The 20,374-nt window shown below is 40.2% G+C and overlaps 2 long non-coding RNA genes across 2 annotated transcripts; both read left to right on the top strand.

Annotated features, from left to right (window-relative positions):
- Nucleotides 1–7,556: 7,556 nt before the first annotated feature.
- LOC141547177 (uncharacterized) lies at nucleotides 7,557–11,881 on the top strand. Its single transcript, XR_012483535.1, has 3 exons — nucleotides 7,557–7,582; nucleotides 10,526–10,633; nucleotides 11,313–11,881. It is a non-coding gene; the product is annotated as an uncharacterized LOC141547177 (long non-coding RNA).
- A 1,822-nt stretch (nucleotides 11,882–13,703) lies between these two features.
- LOC141547184 (uncharacterized) lies at nucleotides 13,704–17,889 on the top strand. Its single transcript, XR_012483542.1, has 3 exons — nucleotides 13,704–13,745; nucleotides 16,647–16,754; nucleotides 17,458–17,889. It is a non-coding gene; the product is annotated as an uncharacterized LOC141547184 (long non-coding RNA).
- Nucleotides 17,890–20,374: the final 2,485 nt, after the last annotated feature.

Below are 20,374 nucleotides of genomic sequence, written 5' to 3'. Positions count from 1 at the left end.
ACCTTGCTGTATTTTAGTGAAAGCCTCTCCACGATCTTTCTGTCCAGGAAGGACACCCCAAGCTTTTATTGCAGCCTTAGCAATTTGCTCATATATTGTCATGGTATAATTAATCTGTTCCGAATTCTCTCCATACTGACCTTCACCAGCTAAGTGCTCAAAAGTGAATTGTGTGTTAACTCCTATTTCCAAATTGCATCTGACTTGAATTTTACATAATTCATCAAATTCCGCAAGCCATAATAACTTTTCTCCAGGTTCCATACATATCCTTGCTATGGATTTCCAATCATTCGGGGTTAGGACTTCATAAGACAAACCATCTAGTAACATTTTGACATAAGCTGATGTAGCCCCATAAAGGGTACAACCTTTTTTTCAAATCCTTAATTTTATTCAAATCTAAAGGTGCATATCTTCTCCTTTTTTTACCTACAGAGTCAATCTCTTCAATCACAGGATATGCATGTATAAAATCACGTATATCCTGTCCTTCTCTCTTAGCTTTAACCAATGCTTTTTCTAATCTTGTCATAAGCTTAGGCTTCTTCACAGGCAATTCTGTTTGTGTTTCTGCCTCTTCCCCTCTTTCTTCCTCCATCTCTGAAGGTGGGGTTGATGTGGGCCTGTCAATAATCTGTTCTCTAGGCAGGGTTGAAGCTTCTTCAAGAGAATCATACCATAATTCCTCATTTAAATCCTCTTGCTCTAGGGAAAGAACTTGATCTTTCCTTTTTTCCTCACACTTCCTCCTCTGTTTATTTTTAGAACTTTTCCTTCTCCTACAACTTGTTTGATAGTTTAAGGCTAATTGAACTATGTTGTAGATATAAAATACTTCTGCAGAAATTGAACGAGGCCCATTTTTTTGCTTGAAATGCTTTCATTTCATATCCCACTAGCTTCCATTTATCTACATCTATCTTTTCTTCCTCTAAGAACCAAGGGGATGTGCGTCTTAATGCAGCCAAGAGTTTAGCAATCTGTACCCAGGTTACAAGTAAACTCTGCTCCTCAATTATGTTGATTATACTCTCTATAGTACCACTCCTGAATGGGGGTGGAGCTGAGGTTGCTTCTGGGGCTGGGGATGAGTCGGCTGAGGTCCAGGGATTGAATATAGCTAACATCTGCCCCATTTCAGCTATAAGAGATTCCTGGTTTAGCCCTTAACAAGTTAAGTTCCTTATTTATCTATTAGCACGCTCACTTAATCTTTAACAAAGTTTCCTCGTTACTCACGGTTCTGGGTCAGAGAGACTGAGATCTAGATCGGAAGCTTTTCCACTGGAATCAGGACCGTGTCTGTCCCTGTCCGGGCACCAAATATATCGAGCTGTCGTCTCCAGAAGCTGCTGGATCGCTCTCTGGGAAGAGATCTGCTGTGTCTACTCAAATCTCTCAGACAGATTCTTCTTCCTGTAACGAACCGTTGTCTCCAGGCAGTTGCTGTTAACTCTTGTCCAAAGAAGTGACTTCCCTTCCTGCAGAGAGCCCCGTCAAGCCTGATGCAATTGAGAGTCTTCTTCTTGAATCCTGGCTCTGAATCTCCTCCAGCTCTTATCCTTCTCCAGGCCGATCTGCTCTCTGGGCCCAGTGCTGTCTCTTTTATCCTCCCAGAGAATGGGCGTGGGATAATGCAAGGGCTTCTGGGAAGAACCACCTCAGCCAATGAGCCTGCTCCTTCCATCAAGTCAACCTGAGTTCTCACCTTGTAATTGTCCAACCTGAATTCTCACCTTGTCACTATCCAGACAACCCGAGTTCTCACCTAGTAATCCCAACAATTTTCCCCAATAGAATATAAACTTTGCGGGCAAGACCATTTTGTTTTTACCTTTATGTCTCTAGGGTCTAGTGAAATATATGACCCCTAGTGAGTATGTAATATATGTTTGCTCCTTGTTTAATTGAGCTTTGCTGATTGAGTAGTCTAAGGAAGATGGATGAGGTGGGCTACCAGATGAATGATATGGTCACAAAAGACACAGGGACCAGAAACTGGGGACATGAGTAGAAGCACCAGCGGGAAAGGGAGCCAAGCCCACATATTGCTCTTGGGATGGAGCCTAGGGTTTGGCTGCAAAGCAGAAGGAGCTAGGGGCACGGTTAAGACCCCAGACCGCTTCATGCGGTACCTTTCATCATGTAGAATTTGGAAAACACCCCATTGAACGCTGCAGATCTAGAATCCCCTTGTTAATTAGGCCAGGGTTGTCTGTACAAGACAAGATCTGTTTCAATCTCGCCTCTATTTTGCTGACCTGTTGCCTCAGTTTCTTTATCTGAGAGAGTGGATAATAGCATCTACCTCCCAGTGATGTTCAGGAGAGAATATGTGTTAAGTGCTTAGCACAGTGCTTGGTACATAGGAGTTTAATAAATGCTTGTTTCCTTAATAAATATTGGTAAATCGGAAGTGATTCGAAGTGGAAAAATGGCAGAGCTACCAAGGAAAAACTCCAACAGTTCTTGCCCTCAAGAAGGTGGTTTTCTGTAGATGAGACCCTCCAAGCCCAAGCCCAGAAGTGGAAAGCCCAAGATGGAGGATGAGAAGGTGCTGTCAGAGAGCAATCCAGACCTCCTCCTCTTCCACCCCCTGGGAGGATTCCCAAGGCCAAGCTAAGGACTAGCTCTGGAAGCCGGCTTGACTGGCTTGTCCAGGGTCTTCTGGGGCCCTTCAGCCAATTAAGGCTGCATCCTGCTTGGGAGTTAGTTTGGTTTCATTTTCTTGCCAGAGCCTGTACATCAATTCCCAAGAGGTATTGTTCCAGCTTTATCAATCAGTGCAAACATCTTTTGTGGCTAACCTGACGTTTGCCACTATCTATGGAATCAAATCAGACGGGGTTTTCCCATCTCCAATCTTGCTGTCTCCAGAGCACCCATTTGCTTTTCTAGCACTCTTACTATCCCCCTTCTTCATCCAGGGGATTTAGGTTCCCAGCTTCTGAAGAAAGGTTAGATTTTCAGAAACCGAAGTTTGACATTTCAGTCATATAGATTATAATGAGCACAAGTCAGGCAGAAGAAACTTCAAAGGGGGAATGGGGGGCTCTAGCACAAGCCTGTGGGGACACCAATTATTTTCTGGCTCAGCCTTCCCCTAGAGCTGAGGGGAAGCACCTGGATGCAAATCTCTAAGCCAGTCCCTTGTCATTCTGAATTGCCCTTCTGGTGTAGAATGGCTGCTCTGCTCCTCCAGGAAGATCCAAAAGACTTCAGCAGGGCCAGTTCCGAGCTTCTCTAGAACTTCTCTGGCTAGAACACAACAACCCTGCTGCTTGTTAACCCCCACTACCTCTTTGCTCCCAGACTTTCAGACGGTCCCCAGCCTCTGATGGCAAAGGGCCTGCTTACAGTTTTTTCACAATCTCAAAGAAGAACAAATCTGCCTCCCTCTCTTATTCCCAAACCCAGATAGGATAGCCAGCTTTACCCATCAGCAGTATGGGCTAGCTGCAAATAAGGGAAAAATGTTGTTTACCCAATAAGTTTGCCAACAAGTATTTCTTTAGGATTAACCAGCTGGCAAATATAATCATCAGATAGTAAAGAAGAAACTGGGAAATATCACTAATCATGTGGGAGCTGAAAGAATGACAACTTGAAACTTTTGGAAACAGAAAAAAAACATTTTTTATTTTTAAAAACACATCAAACTCAGAAACATCATCTCTCCCCTTCCCCCCACCAGTACAATAAACTCCAAAGTATAGATATCAAAACTCCCCAACAATCAAACTCAGAAACATCCTCTCTCCCCTTCCCCCCACCAGTGCAATAAACTCCAAAGTATAGATCAAAACTCCCCAACAACAATCTAAATCCCGTTTCAAGTAGATTTCCAAAGACATGTTTTCAATATCGCCAGAATCTGGTCACTCTGGCTTCAGTATCTCCTTTGCTTCAGTATTGGCTTATAGGTTGCCTGAAAAGATAAAATGTTAAAGCATAAGTGAAAGATATGTGTCCATTTGATATACTGGAAAAACCATCCACGAACTGCAATATTTGGGGGGGGGGTTGTATGTATATTTTAATCCAGCTATTCATTCTCTTCTGCCTATAAATCTCTTTTCTACTTCTAAATCCCTTTTTTTAATCTAAATATCTCTTTTCTACCTATAAATGGCTTTTCTTCCTATAGAGCTGTTTGCTACCTATAAATCACTTTTCTTCCTATAAATCACTTTTCTACCTATAAACTTTTCTACTATAAATCTATCTTTTCACTTATCTATCCATCATTATCTTTTTAACTATGCATTAAGTGTATCTATTCAATCTATTTGTTTATCTTCTCTATCCCATTCATCCATCACCAGGAATCTATGTATCTAGTCTATCAGTCTATTAGTCCACTCATGCATTCTTCTATTCACATACTACTCCCTTTTCCTGTCAGGATCCAACTGGGTTGTTGGGAAGAGAACATCACCTTGAAGTCAGAAAACTTTGGGTGTTCTCCGGCATGTCACAATGAGCATCACACAATGAGGTCTCCATGGCCAAGGTAAGCAAGTCAACTGCTCATCTGATGAGGATTGTGCTCAGGCTTTATGCGCAAGTCTTCTTTTAACAATATTTTTTAGGAAACCTCTTTATTTAGAAAACATATGGACTTCCGGACAAAGGAGTAGTGGCAGTAGTAGGAGGTGGAGGCGTAGAAGAAGTAGGAGTAGTATGAGTAGTAACAGTAATAGGAAGAGGAATAAAAGTAGTGATAGAAGTAGTAAAAAGAGTATTAATGATAAAAATAATAGTAATGGTAGTAGTACTAATAATAATAGGAGTAGGAATAATAGTAGTAGAAGAAGTAGTAATAGCAACAGTAATAATGATAGGAATAGGAGTGACACTAGTAGGAGTAGGAGTAGCAGTAGCAGTAGGAGTAATAGTAATAGTAAAAGTGGTAGTAGAAATAATAGTAGTAGTGGTAGTAAAAGGAGTATTAATAGGAATAGGAGCAATGATAGTACTAGTAGCAGGAGGAAGAGATCTAGAAGGAATAATAACAATAATAAGAGTGGCAGTAATTGTAGTAGTTGGTGGAAGAGTAATAGTAGTAATCGTAGGAGTAATACTAATAGGAGTAGGAAGAGGAGTAATAGTAGAAATAGTAGTAATAATAATAGGGGTAAGAGTACAAGTAATAATAGTAGTAGTAAGAGAATTATCTGACCTTTACACAGTGCTTCACCATCTCCCGAATTCTATAGATCATCTCCTCAAATGCTACCCCTAAGGCTCAGACCAAGTCTTGTGGGAACAGCCAGACTCTCCCATCCTTGGGCCAGGGAGATGCATGTCCTGTTATTTCGGGTTCGGTACCTGTGTTCCAGGCTTCAGGGAAGAAACGAGATCTTTCAACATTTTGGCTTCTGATATCGTCACCCCACCAACCACAAAGAGGATCTGGAGTGGATGGTCACTGGGATGAGGGCGGCCCACCTCTAACAGTCACCACAACAAGGATGGGGTCAGCCCTCAGAAGGGAATGCCAGGTTAATATTGCTACAAATGAACTATATAAAATCCAAGAGAAAATATATGACTCATTAATGATCAAATACAGATCTTACATTAGGACACAATGTTGCTAGATTTTCACTGTGGAATCACAATTTTAGAACTGGAAATGTAGTTTCCTAGTGGTCATGGAGCTCAACTATCTCATTTAACATGTGAGGAAACTGAGGCTCAGGGAGTTTAAAGTGATAATATAAAGTCATGAAAGTAAGAAATAAACAGCAGAGCAAAATACCACTTGTTTAATGTTACTTTATTACAGTGTCTTTCCCCTACCCCATCCCACCACTTTTTTTTTTTTTAAGAGTAAATATGTTTAGTTATAGGTTAGAAGATTGGAGTATGGAAATATACACACACATATATGGACACCCATACACCCATATATAATGAACACTTAGAGGTAACACGATAGTATTAACAGGATCTGTTTGAATCTTGTCTCTGCCACTTACAACTTGTATGCGCTTGAACAATATATTAACTATACTAAACCTCCTTGTGTCTCAGTGACTTTCTTTGTAAAATATGGAAGTAGAAACCCTGAAATATTGCTGCCAGCTCAAAATCCACGATGCTGTGACTCTACTTGAAAACAAATAGTTCTCAGAGGCTTATCCTCTGTGGAGCAAACATGATTGTATCATTCCCAATTTACAGAGGAGGAAATTGAGGCAAACACAGATTAAGTGACTTGCCCAGAGTCCTACAGCTGGTGTTTGAAATCAGTTGCTGATTCAAGGGAGGTCCAACAGTGTTATCCACTGAACCAGCCAGCTGCCTATAATTTTAGAAAAAGTCTTCATCTATATGTAATTGAATTTAACAAGCATTTATGAAACCTCTAATATGAGCAAGTCATCTTTTTTCTGGGAACCAGCCATAGGATGAGGAAAAAGAAAAGAGTTTCCGAACTAAAAGAATTTGCTTTTGTTTGTTTGTTTGCTTTTAAGTGTAGGCTCTCTATTTCCCAGATTATTTGTACTTCTAGTTTATATATAGGGCTAGTCAGCAACCAGGCCCTACCTTGATCTCCTATTAACACTGACTGCAGGAGGGAAGCTGCAGGTACATTATCTCTATGTAGATGCTTTACCTTCATGAACAGGTTAAATCCCGTTTTAAGTCGATCCCGAGGCTTAAGATGCGTTCAATATCGCCAGCATCTGGTCACAACTGGTTCAGTATCTCCTCTGCTTCAGCAGTGGCTTATAGGATGCCTGAAAAGGTAAAATGTTACAGCATAAGTGAAAGATATGTGTCCAATTGATCTACTAGAATAACCATCCACAAAATGCAATTTTGGGGGGGCGTGGGGGAAGAGGGGAAGAAAGAGAAGTCAACAATTTCCCAAGCCAGATAGAAAGCAACCATTTTAGCTTCTATAATATTGAAGAATAAAATATAATAGTTTAATACTGACGTGAAGGCAGTCTCAATCTATGACAGCAGCCCTTGGTATCATGCTGATGAGGGCCCAAATGGATCTCTCTCTCCAGTAATTTATTTACTGATTTACCTAACCCTCCATTGACTCCTTCATTATCTATGTATAATTTAAGGCAGCTATTCATTCTCTTCTGCCTATACATCTCTTTTCTACCTATAAATCTCGTTTCTTCTCCTAAATCACTTTTTTAACTATATATATCTCTTTTCTACCTATGTATCGCTTTTTTCATATAAATCTCTTTTCTAACTATAAATCACTTTTTTTCCTATAAATATCTTTTCTACCTATAAACTTTTCTACTATAAATCTATCTTTTCACTTATCTACCATCATTATCTATTTAACTATGCATCAAGTGTATCTATTGAATCTATTTGTTTACCCTATCTATCCCATCTATCTATCAGCACTTATCTATGTATCTAGTCTATTAGTCTATTTGTCCACTCATCTATTCTTCTATTCACATACTATTCCCTTGGCTGTCAGGATCCAACTGGGTTGTTGGGGAGAGAACATCCCCTTTAAGTCAGAAAACCTTGGGTGTTCTCAGGCGTGTCACAATGGGCATGACACAATGAGGTCTCCATGGAGAAGGTAAGCAAAGCAAATGCTCATCAGATGAGGGTAGTGCTCACCTGGTATGTGGGTTTTTTTTCTTTTTAAAAATTGTTTGAGGAAAGCTTTTTATTTACAAAACATATGAAGGGGTAAGTTTTTAACACTGACCCTTGCAAAACCTTCTCTTCCAACTTTTCCCCTCCTTCCTTCCACCTCTTCCCCTAGATGACAGGGAAGATGACAGGGGATTCACATGTTAAATATATGAAAATATATGCTTAATCCAATGTATGTAAAAATATTTATACAATTATCTTGCTTATGCATAGATTGTCTTCCTAGTTCTTTTTGTTGACATCATTTTCCCCAATAGAATATAAACTTTGCGGGCAAGACCATTTTGTTTTTACCTTTATGTCTCCAGGGTCTAGTGAAATATACGACCCCTAGTAAGTATGTAATATATGTTTGCTCCTTGTTTAATTGAGCTTTGCTGATTGAGTAGTCTAAGGAAGATGGATGAGGTGGGCTACCAGATGAATGATATGGTCACAAAGGACACAGGGACCAGAAACTGGGGACATGAGTAGAAGCACCAGCGGGAAAGGGAGCCAAGCCCACATATTGCTCTTGGGATGGAGCCTAGGGTTTGGCTGCAAAGCAGAAGGAGCTAGGGCCACGGTTAAGACCCCAGACCGCTTCATCCGGTACCTTTCATCATGTAGAATTTGGAAAACACCCCATTGAACGCTGCAGATCTAGAATCCCCTTGTTAATTAGGCCAGGGTTGTCTGTACAAGACAAGATCTGTTTCAATCTCGCCTCTATTTTGCTGACCTGTTGCCTCAGTTTCTTTAACTGAGAGAGTGGATATTAGCACCTACCTCCCAGTGATGTTCAGGAGAGAATATGTGTAAAGTGCTTAGCACAGTGCTTGGTACATAGGAGTTTAATAAATGCTTGTTTCCTTAATAAATATTGGTAAATCGGAAGTGATTCGAAGTGGAAAAATGGCAGAGCTACCAAGGAAAAACTCCAACAGTTCTTGCCCTCAAGAAGGTGGTTTTCTGTAGATGAGACCCTCCAAGCCCAAGCCCAGAAGTGGAAAGCCCAAGATGGAGGATGAGAAGGTGCTGTCAGAGAGCAATCCAGACCTCCTCCTCTTCCACCCCCTGGGAGGATTCCCAAGGCCAAGCTAAGGACTAGCTCTGGAAGCCGGCTTGACTGGCTTGTCCAGGGTCTTCTGGGGCCCTTCAGCCAATTAAGGCTGCATCCTGCTTGGGAGTTAGTTTGGTTTCATTTTCTTGCCAGAGCCTGTACATCAATTCCCAAGAGGTATTGTTCCAGCTTTATCAATCAGTGCAAACATCTTTTGTGGCTAACCTGACCTTTGCCACTATCTATGGAATCAAATCAGACGGGGTTTTCCCATCTCCAATCTTGCCGTCTCCAGAGCACCCATTTGCTTTTCTAGCACTCTTACTATCCCCCTTCTTCATCCAGGGGATTTAGGTTCCCAGCTTCTGAAGAAAGGTTAGATTTTCAGAAACAGAAGTTTGACATTTCAGTCATATAGATTATAATGAGCACAAGTCAGGCAGAAGAAACTTCAAAGGGGGAATGGGGGGCTCTAGCACAAGCCTGTGGGGACACCAATTATTTTCTGGCTCAGCCTTCCCCTAGAGCTGAGGGGAAGCACCTGGATGCAAATCTCTAAGCCAGTCCCTTGTCATTCTGAATTGCCCTTCTGGTGTAGAATGGCTGCTCTGCTCCTCCAGGAAGATCCAAAAGACTTCAGCAGGGCCAGTTCCGAGCTTCTCTGGAACTTCTCTGGCTAGAACACAACAGCCCTGCTGCTTGTTAACCCCCACTACCTCTTTGCTCCCAGATTTTCAGACGGTCCCCAGCCTCTGATGGCAAAGGGCCTGCTTACAGTTTTTTCACAATCTCAAAGAAGAACAAATCTGCCTCCCTCTCTTATTCCCAAACCCAGATAGGATAGCCAGCTTTACCCATCAGCAGTATGGGCTAGCTGCAAATAAGGGAAAAATGTTGTTTACCCAATAAGTTTGCCAACAAGTATTTCTTTAGGATTAACCAGCTGGCAAATATAATCATCAGATAGTAAAGAAGAAACTGGGAAATATCACTAATCATGTGGGAGCTGAAAGAATGACAACTTGAAACTTTTGGAAACAGAAAAAAAACATTTTTTATTTTTAAAAACACATCAAACTCAGAAACATCATCTCTCCCCTTCCCCCCACCAGTACAATAAACTCCAAAGTATAGATATCAAAACTCCCCAACAATCAAACTCAGAAACATCCTCTCTCCCCTTCCCCCCACCAGTGCAATAAACTCCAAAGTATAGATCAAAACTCCCCAACAACAATCTAAATCCCGTTTCAAGTAGATTTCCAAAGACATGTTTTCAATATCGCCAGAATCTGGTCACTCTGGCTTCAGTATCTCCTTTGCTTCAGTATTGGCTTATAGGTTGCCTGAAAAGATAAAATGTTAAAGCATAAGTGAAAGATATGTGTCCATTTGATATACTGGAAAAACCATCCACGAACTGCAATATTTGGGGGGGGGTTGTATGTATATTTTAATCCAGCTATTCATTCTCTTCTGCCTATAAATCTCTTTTCTACTTCTAAATCCCTTTTTTTAATCTAAATATCTCTTTTCTACCTATAAATGGCTTTTCTTCCTATAGAGCTGTTTGCTACCTATAAATCACTTTTCTTCCTATAAATCACTTTTCTACCTATAAACTTTTCTACTATAAATCTATCTTTTCACTTATCTATCCATCATTATCTTTTTAACTATGCATTAAGTGTATCTATTCAATCTATTTGTTTATCTTCTCTATCCCATTCATCCATCACCAGGAATCTATGTATCTAGTCTATCAGTCTATTAGTCCACTCATCCATTCTTCTATTCACATACTACTCCCTTTGCTGTCAGGATCCAACTGGGTTGTTGGGAAGAGAACATCACCTTGAAGTCAGAAAACTTTGGGTGTTCTCCGGCATGTCACAATGAGCATCACACAATGAGGTCTCCATGGCCAAGGTAAGCAAGTCAACTGCTCATCTGATGAGGATTGTGCTCAGGCTTTATGCGCAAGTCTTCTTTTAACAATATTTTTTAGGAAACCTCTTTATTTAGAAAACATATGGACTTCCGGACAAAGGAGTAGTGGCAGTAGTAGGAGGTGGAGGCGTAGAAGAAGTAGGAGTAGTATGAGTAGTAACAGTAATAGGAAGAGGAATAAAAGTAGTGATAGAAGTAGTAAAAAGAGTAGTAATGATAAAAGTAATAGTAATGGTAGTAGTACTAATAATAATAGGAGTAGGAATAATAGTAGTAGAAGAAGTAGTAATAGCAACAGTAATAATGATAGGAATAGGAGTGACACTAGTAGGAGTAGGAGTAGCAGTAGCAGTAGGAGTAATAGTAATAGTAAAAGTGGTAGTAGAAATAATAGTAGTAGTGGTAGTAAAAGGAGTATTAATAGGAATAGGAGCAATGATAGTACTAGTAGCAGGAGGAAGAGATCTAGAAGGAATAATAACAATAATAAGAGTGGCAGTAATTGTAGTAGTTGGTGGAAGAGTAATAGTAGTAATCGTAGGAGTAATACTAATAGGAGTAGGAAGAGGAGTAATAGTAGAAATAGTAGTAATAATAATAGGGGTAAGAGTACAAGTAATAATAGTAGTAGTAAGAGAATTATCTGACCTTTACACAGTGCTTCACCATCTCCCGAATTCTATAGATCATCTCCTCAAATGCTACCCCTAAGGCTCAGACCAAGTCTTGTGGGAACAGCCAGACTCTCCCATCCTTGGGCCAGGGAGATGCATGTCCTGTTATTTCGGGTTCGGTACCTGTGTTCCAGGCTTCAGGGAAGAAACGAGATCTTTCAACATTTTGGCTTCTGATATTGTCACCCCACCAACCACAAAGAGGATCTGGAGTGGATGGTCACCGGGATGAGGGCGGCCCACCTCTAACAGTCACCACAACAAGGATGGGGTCAGCCCTCAGAAGGGAATGCCAGGTTAATGTTGCTACAAATGAACTATATAAAATCCAAGAGAAAATATATGACTCATTAATGATCAAATACAGATCTTACATTAGGACACAATGTTGCTAGATTTTCACTGTGGAATCACAATTTTAGAACTGGAAATGTAGTTTCCTAGTGGTCATGGAGCTCAACTATCTCATTTAACATGTGAGGAAACTGAGGCTCAGGGAGTTTAAAGTGATAATATAAAGTCATGAAAGTAAGAAATAAACAGCAGAGCAAAATACAACTTGTTTAATGTTACTTTATTACAGTGTCTTTCCCCTACCCCATCCCACCACTTTTTTTTTTTTTAAGAGTAAATATGTTTAGTTATAGGTTAGAAGATTGGAGTATGGAAATATACACACACATATATGGACACCCATACACCCATATATAATGAACACTTAGAGGTAACACGATAGTATTAACAGGATCTGTTTGAATCTTGTCTCTGCCACTTACAACTTGTATGCGCTTGAACAATATATTAACTATACTAAACCTCCTTGTGTCTCAGTGACTTTCTTTGTAAAATATGGAAGTAGAAACCCTGAAATATTGCTGCCAGCTCAAAATCCACGATGCTGTGACTCTACTTGAAAACAAATAGTTCTCAGAGGCTTATCCTCTGTGGAGCAAACATGATTGTATCATTCCCAATTTACAGAGGAGGAAATTGAGGCAAACACAGATTAAGTGACTTGCCCAGAGTCCTACAGCTGGTGTTTGAAATCAGTTGCTGATTCAAGGGAGGTCCAACAGTGTTATCCACTGAACCAGCCAGCTGCCTATAATTTTAGAAAAAGTCTTCATCTATATGTAATTGAATTTAACAAGCATTTATGAAACCTCTAATATGAGCAAGTCATCTTTTTTCTGGGAACCAGCCATAGGATGAGGAAAAAGAAAATAGTTTCCGAACTAAAAGAATTTGCTTTTGTTTGTTTGTTTGCTTTTAAGTGTAGGCTCTCTATTTCCCAGATTATTTGTACTTCTAGTATATATATAGGGCTAGTCAGCAACCAGGCCCTACCTTGATCTCCTATTAACACTGACTGCAGGAGGGAAGCTGCAGGTACATTATCTCTATGTAGATGCTTTACCTTCATGAACAGGTTAAATCCCGTTTTAAGTCGATCCCGAGGCTTAAGATGCGTTCAATATCGCCAGCATCTGGTCACAACTGGTTCAGTATCTCCTCTGCTTCAGCAGTGGCTTATAGGATGCCTGAAAAGGTAAAATGTTACAGCATAAGTGAAAGATATGTGTCCAATTGATCTACTAGAATAACCATCCACAAAATGCAATTTTGGGGGGGCGTGGGGGAAGAGGGGAAGAAAGAGAAGTCAACAATTTCCCAAGCCAGATAGAAAGCAACCATTTTAGCTTCTATAATATTGAAGAATAAAATATAATAGTTTAATACTGACGTGAAGGCAGTCTCAATCTATGACAGCAGCCCTTGGTATCATGCTGATGAGGGCCCAAATGGATCTCTCTCTCCAGTAATTTATTTACTGATTTACCTAACCCTCCATTGACTCCTTCATTATCTATGTATAATTTAAGGCAGCTATTCATTCTCTTCTGCCTATAAAACTCTTTTCTACCTATAAATCTCGTTTCTTCTCCTAAATCACTTTTTTAACTATATATATCTCTTTTCTACCTATGTATCGCTTTTTTCATATAAATCTCTTTTCTAACTATAAATCACTTTTTTTTCCTATAAATATCTTTTCTACCTATAAACTTTTCTACTATAAATCTATCTTTTCACTTATCTACCGATCATTATCTATTTAACTATGCATCAAGTGTATCTATTGAATCTATTTGTTTACCCTATCTATCCCATCTATCTATCAGCACTTATCTATGTATCTAGTCTATTAGTCTATTTGTCCACTCATCTATTCTTCTATTCACATACTACTCCCTTGGCTGTCAGGATCCAACTGGGTTGTTGGGGAGAGAACATCCCCTTTAAGTCAGAAAACCTTGGGTGTTCTCAGGCGTGTCACAATGGGCATGACACAATGAGGTCTCCATGGAGAAGGTAAGCAAAGCAAATGCTCATCAGATGAGGGTAGTGCTCACCTGGTATGTGGGTTTTTTTTCTTTTTAAAAATTGTTTGAGGAAAGCTTTTTATTTACAAAACATATGAAGGGGTAAGTTTTTAACACTGACCCTTGCAAAACCTTCTCTTCCAACTTTTCCCCTCCTTCCTTCCACCTCTTCCCCTAGATGACAGGGAAGATGACAGGGGATTCACATGTTAAATATATGAAAATATATGCTTAATCCAATGTATGTAAAAATATTTATACAATTATCTTGCTTATGCATAGATTGTCTTCCTAGTTCTTTTTGTTGACATCATTTTCCCCAATAGAATATAAACTTTGCGGGCAAGACCATTTTGTTTTTACCTTTATGTCTCCAGGGTCTAGTGAAATATACGACCCCTAGTAAGTATGTAATATATGTTTGCTCCTTGTTTAATTGAGCTTTGCTGATTGAGTAGTCTAAGGAAGATGGATGAGGTGGGCTACCAGATGAATGATATGGTCACAAAGGACACAGGGACCAGAAACTGGGGACATGAGTAGAAGCACCAGCGGGAAAGGGAGCCAAGCCCACATATTGCTCTTGGGATGGAGCCTAGGGTTTGGCTGCAAAGCAGAAGGAGCTAGGGCCACGGTTAAGACCCCAGACCGCTTCATCCGGTACCTTTCATCATGTAGAATTTGGAAAACACCCCATTGAACGCTGCAGATCTAGAATCCCCTTGTTAATTAGGCCAGGGTTGTCTGTACAAGACAAGATCTGTTTCAATCTCGCCTCTATTTTGCTGACCTGTTGCCTCAGTTTCTTTAACTGAGAGAGTGGATATTAGCACCTACCTCCCAGTGATGTTCAGGAGAGAATATGTGTAAAGTGCTTAGCACAGTGCTTGGTACATAGGAGTTTAATAAATGCTTGTTTCCTTAATAAATATTGGTAAATCGGAAGTGATTCGAAGTGGAAAAATGGCAGAGCTACCAAGGAAAAACTCCAACAGTTCTTGCCCTCAAGAAGGTGGTTTTCTGTAGATGAGACCCTCCAAGCCCAAGCCCAGAAGTGGAAAGCCCAAGATGGAGGATGAGAAGGTGCTGTCAGAGAGCAATCCAGACCTCCTCCTCTTCCACCCCCTGGGAGGATTCCCAAGGCCAAGCTAAGGACTAGCTCTGGAAGCCGGCTTGACTGGCTTGTCCAGGGTCTTCTGGGGCCCTTCAGCCAATTAAGGCTGCATCCTGCTTGGGAGTTAGTTTGGTTTCATTTTCTTGCCAGAGCCTGTACATCAATTCCCAAGAGGTATTGTTCCAGCTTTATCAATCAGTGCAAACATCTTTTGTGGCTAACCTGACCTTTGCCACTATCTATGGAATCAAATCAGACGGGGTTTTCCCATCTCCAATCTTGCCGTCTCCAGAGCACCCATTTGCTTTTCTAGCACTCTTACTATCCCCCTTCTTCATCCAGGGGATTTAGGTTCCCAGCTTCTGAAGAAAGGTTAGATTTTCAGAAACAGAAGTTTGATATTTCAGTCATATAGATTATAATGAGCACAAGTCAGGCAGAAGAAACTTCAAAGGGGGAATGGGGGGCTCTAGCACAAGCCTGTGGGGACACCAATTATTTTCTGGCTCAGCCTTCCCCTAGAGCTGAGGGGAAGCACCTGGATGCAAATCTCTAAGCCAGTCCCTTGTCATTCTGAATTGCCCTTCTGGTGTAGAATGGCTGCTCTGCTCCTCCAGGAAGATCCAAAAGACTTCAGCAGGGCCAGTTCCGAGCTTCTCTGGAACTTCTCTGGCTAGAACACAACAGCCCTGCTGCTTGTTAACCCCCACTACCTCTTTGCTCCCAGATTTTCAGACGGTCCCCAGCCTCTGATGGCAAAGGGCCTGCTTACAGTTTTTTCACAATCTCAAAGAAGAACAAATCTGCCTCCCTCTCTTATTCCCAAACCCAGATAGGATAGCCAGCTTTACCCATCAGCAGTATGGGCTAGCTGCAAATAAGGGGAAAATGTTGTTTACCCAATAAGTTTGCCAACAAGTATTTCTTTAGGATTAACCAGCTGGCAAATATAATCATCAGATAGTAAAGAAGAACCTGGGAAATATCACTAATCATGTGGGAGCTGAAAGAATGACAACTTGAAACTTTTGGAAACAGAAAAAAAACATTTTTTATTTTTAAAAACACATCAAACTCAGAAACATCATCTCTCCCCTTCCCCCCACCAGTACAATAAACTCCAAAGTATAGATATCAAAACTCCCCAACAATCAAACTCAGAAACATCCTCTCTCCCCTTCCCCCCACCAGTGCAATAAACTCCAAAGTATAGATCAAAACTCCCCAACAACAATCTAAATCCCGTTTCAAGTAGATTTCCAAAGACATGTTTTCAATATCGCCAGAATCTGGTCACTCTGGCTTCAGTATCTCCTTTGCTTCAATATTGGCTTATAGGTTGCCTGAAAAGATAAAATGTTAAAGCATAAGTGAAAGATATGTGTCCATTTGATATACTGGAAAAACCATCCACAAACTGCAATATTTTTTGGGGGGGTTGTATGTATATTTTAATCCAGCTATTCATTCTCTTCTGCCTATAAATCTCTTTTCTACTTCTAAATCCCTTTTTTTAATCTAAAAATCTCTTTTCTACCTATAAATGGCTTTTCTTCCTATAGAGCTGTTTGCTACCTATAAATCACTTTTCTTCCTATAAATCACTTTTCTACCTATAAACTTTTCTACTATAAATCTATCTTTTCACTTATCTATCCATCATTATCTTTTTAACTATGCATTAAGTGTATCTATTCAATCTATTTGTTTATCTTCTCTATCCCATTCATCCATCACCAGGAATCTATGTATCTAGTCTATCAGTCTATTAGTCCACTCATGCATTCTTCTATTCACATACTACTCCCTTTTCCTGTCAGGATCCAACTGGGTTGTTGGGAAGAGAACATCACCTTGAAGTCAGAAAACTTTGGGTGTTCTCCGGCATGTCACAATGAGCATCACACAATGAGGTCTCCATGGCCAAGGTAAGCAAGTCAACTGCTCATCTGATGAGGATTGTGCTCAGGCTTTATGCGCAAGTCTTCTTTTAACAATATTTTTTAGGAAACCTCTTTATTTAGAAAACATATGGACTTCCGGACAAAGGAGTAGTGGCAGTAGTAGGAGGTGGAGGCGTAGAAGAAGTAGGAGTAGTATGAGTAGTAACAGTAATAGGAAGAGGAATAAAAGTAGTGATAGAAGTAGTAAAAAGAGTAGTAATGATAAAAGTAATAGTAATGGTAGTAGTACTAATAATAATAGGAGTAGGAATAATAGTAGTAGAAGTAGTAATAGCAACAGTAATAATGATAGGAATAGGAGTGACACTAGTAGGAGTAGGAGTAGCAGTAGCAGTAGGAGTAATAGTAATAGTAAAAGTGGTAGTAGAAATAATAGTGGTAGTGGTAGTAAAAGGAGTATTAATAGTAATAGGAGCAATGATAGTACTAGTAGCAGGAGGAAGAGATCTAGAAGGAATAATAACAATAATAAGAGTGGCAGTAATTGTAGTAGTTGGTGGAAGAGTAATAGTAGTAATCATAGGAGTAATACTAATAGGAGTAGGAAGAGGAGTAATAGTAGAAATAGTAGTAATAATAATAGGGGTAAGAGTACAAGTAATAATAGTAGTAGTAAGAGAATTATCTGACCTTTACACAGTGCTTCACCATCTCCCGAATTCTATAGATCATCTCCTCAAATGCTACCCCTAAGGCTCAGACCAAGTCTTGTGGGAACAGCCAGACTCTCCCATCCTTGGGCCAGGGAGATGCATGTCCTGTTATTTCGGGTTCGGTACCTGTGTTCCAGGCTTCAGGGAAGAAACGAGATCTTTCAACATTTTGGCTTCTGATATCGTCACCCCACCAACCACAAAGAGGATCTGGAGTGGATGGTCACCGGGATGAGGGCGGCCCACCTCTAACAGTCACCACAACAAGGATGGGGTCAGCCCTCAGAAGGGAATGCCAGGTTAATGTTGCTACAAATGAACTATATAAAATCCAAGAGAAAATATATGACTCATTAATGATCAAATACAGATCTTACATTAGGACACAATGTTGCTAGATTTTCACTGTGGAATCACAATTTTAGAACTGGAAATGTAGTTTCCTAGTGGTCATGGAGCTCAACTATCTCATTTAACATGTGAGGAAACTGAGGCTCAGGGAGTTTAAAGTGATAATATAATGTCATGAAAGTAAGAAATAAACAGCAGAGCAAAATACCACTTGTTTAATGTTACTTTATTACAGTGTCTTTCCCCTACCCCATCCCACCACTTTTTTTTTTTAAGAGTAAATATGTTTAGTTATAGGTTAGAAGATTGGAGTATGGAAATATACACACACATATATGGACACCCATACACCCATATATAATGAACACTTAGAGGTAACACGATAGTATTAACAGGATCTGTTTGAATCTTGTCTCTGCCACTTACAACTTGTATGCGCTTGAACAATATATTAACTATACTAAACCTCCTTGTGTCTCAGTGACTTTCTTTGTAAAATATGGAAGTAGAAACCCTGAAATATTGCTGCCAGCTCAAAATCCACGATGCTGTGACTCTACTTGAAAACAAATAGTTCTCAGAGGCTTATCCTCTGTGGAGCAAACATGATTGTATCATTCCCAATTTACAGAGGAGGAAATTGAGGCAAACACAGATTAAGTGACTTGCCCAGAGTCCTACAGCTGGTGTTTGAAATCAGTTGCTGATTCAAGGGAGGTCCAACAGTGTTATCCACTGAACCAGCCAGCTGCCTATAATTTTAGAAAAAGTCTTCATCTATATGTAATTGAATTTAACAAGCATTTATGAAACCTCTAATATGAGCAAGTCATCTTTTTTCTGGGAACCAGCCATAGGATGAGGAAAAAGAAAATAGTTTCCGAACTAAAAGAATTTGCTTTTGTTTGTTTGTTTGCTTTTAAGTGTAGGCTCTCTATTTCCCAGATTATTTGTACTTCTAGTTTATATATAGGGCTAGTCAGCAACCAGGCCCAACCTTGATCTCCTATTAACACTGACTGCAGGAGGGAAGCTGCAGGTACATTATCTCTATGTAGATGCTTTACCTTCATGAACAGGTTAAATCCCGTTTTAAGTCGATCCCGAGGCTTAAGATGCGTTCAATATCGCCAGCATCTGGTCACAACTGGTTCAGTATCTCCTCTGCTTCAGCAGTGGCTTATAGGATGCCTGAAAAGGTAAAATGTTACAGCATAAGTGAAAGATATGTGTCCAATTGATCTACTAGAATAACCGTCCACAAAATGCAATTTTGGGGGGGGGCGTGGGGGAAGAGGGGAAGAAAGAGAAGTCAACAATTTCCCAAGCCAGATAGAAAGCAACCATTTTAGCTTCTATAATATTGAAGAATAAAATACTGACGTGAAGGCAGTCTCAATCTATGACAGCAGCCCTTGGTATCATGCTGATGAGGGCCCAAATGGATCTCTCTCTCCAGTAATTTATTTACTGATTTACCTAACCCTCCATTGACTCCTTCATTATCTATGTATAATTTAAGGCAGCTATTCATTCTCTTCTGCCTATAAATCTCTTTTCTACCTATAAATCTCGTTTCTTCTTCTAAATCACTTTTTTAGCTATATATCTCTTTTCTACCTATGTATCGCTTTTTTCATATAAATCTCTTTTCTAACTATAAATCATTTTTTTTCCTATAAATATCTTTTCTACCTATAAACTTTTCTACTATAAATCTATCTTTTCACTTATCTACCGATCATTATCTATTTAACTATGCATCAAGTGTATCTATTGGATCTATTTGTTTACCCTATCTATCCCATCTATCTATCAGCACTTATCTATGTATCTAGTCTATTAGTCTATTTGTCCACTCATCTATTCTTCTATTCACATACTACTCCCTTGGCTGTCAGGATCCAACTGGGTTGTTGGGGAGAGAACCTCACCTTTAAGTCAGAAAACCTTGGGTGTTCTCAGGCGTGTCACAATGTCCATGACACAATGAGGTCTCCATGGAGAAGGTAAGCAAAGCAAATGCTCATCAGATGAGGATAGTGCTCACCTGGTATTGTTAGGATTACTAGGTGAGAACTCACGTTGTCTGGACAGTGACAAGGTGAGAATTCAGGTTGTCTGGACAATTACAAGGTGAGAACTCAGGTTTACTTGATAGAAGGAGCAAGCTCATTGGCTGAAGTGGTTCTTCCCAGAAGCCCTTGCATTATCCCACGCCCATTATCTGGGAGGATAAAGGAGGCAATAGTGGGCCTGGAAAGTCAGTCTGCCTGGAGAAGGATAAGAGCTGCAGGAGATTCAGAGCCAGGATTCAAGGAGAAGACTCTGCACTACATCTGGCTTGATGCAGCTCTCTGCAGGAAGGGAAGTCACTTCTCTGGACAAGAGTTAACAGCAACTCCCTGGAGACAACAGTTCACTACAGGAAGAAGAATCTGTCTGAGAGATTTGAGTAGACACAGCAGATCTCTTCCCAGAGAGCGATCCAGCAGCTTCTGGAGACGACAGCACGCTACATTTGGCGTCCACACGTGGGGCAAGGACTTTTGCTTATCCTGACAAGAGGAGCTAGACCAG

This window comes from Sminthopsis crassicaudata, chromosome 6 (genome assembly GCF_048593235.1).
Source record: "Sminthopsis crassicaudata isolate SCR6 chromosome 6, ASM4859323v1, whole genome shotgun sequence".
NCBI lineage: Eukaryota > Metazoa > Chordata > Mammalia > Dasyuromorphia > Dasyuridae > Sminthopsis > Sminthopsis crassicaudata.
The sequence above is the reverse complement of the archived record's forward strand: the minus strand, read 5'-3'. Positions and strand labels throughout refer to the sequence as shown.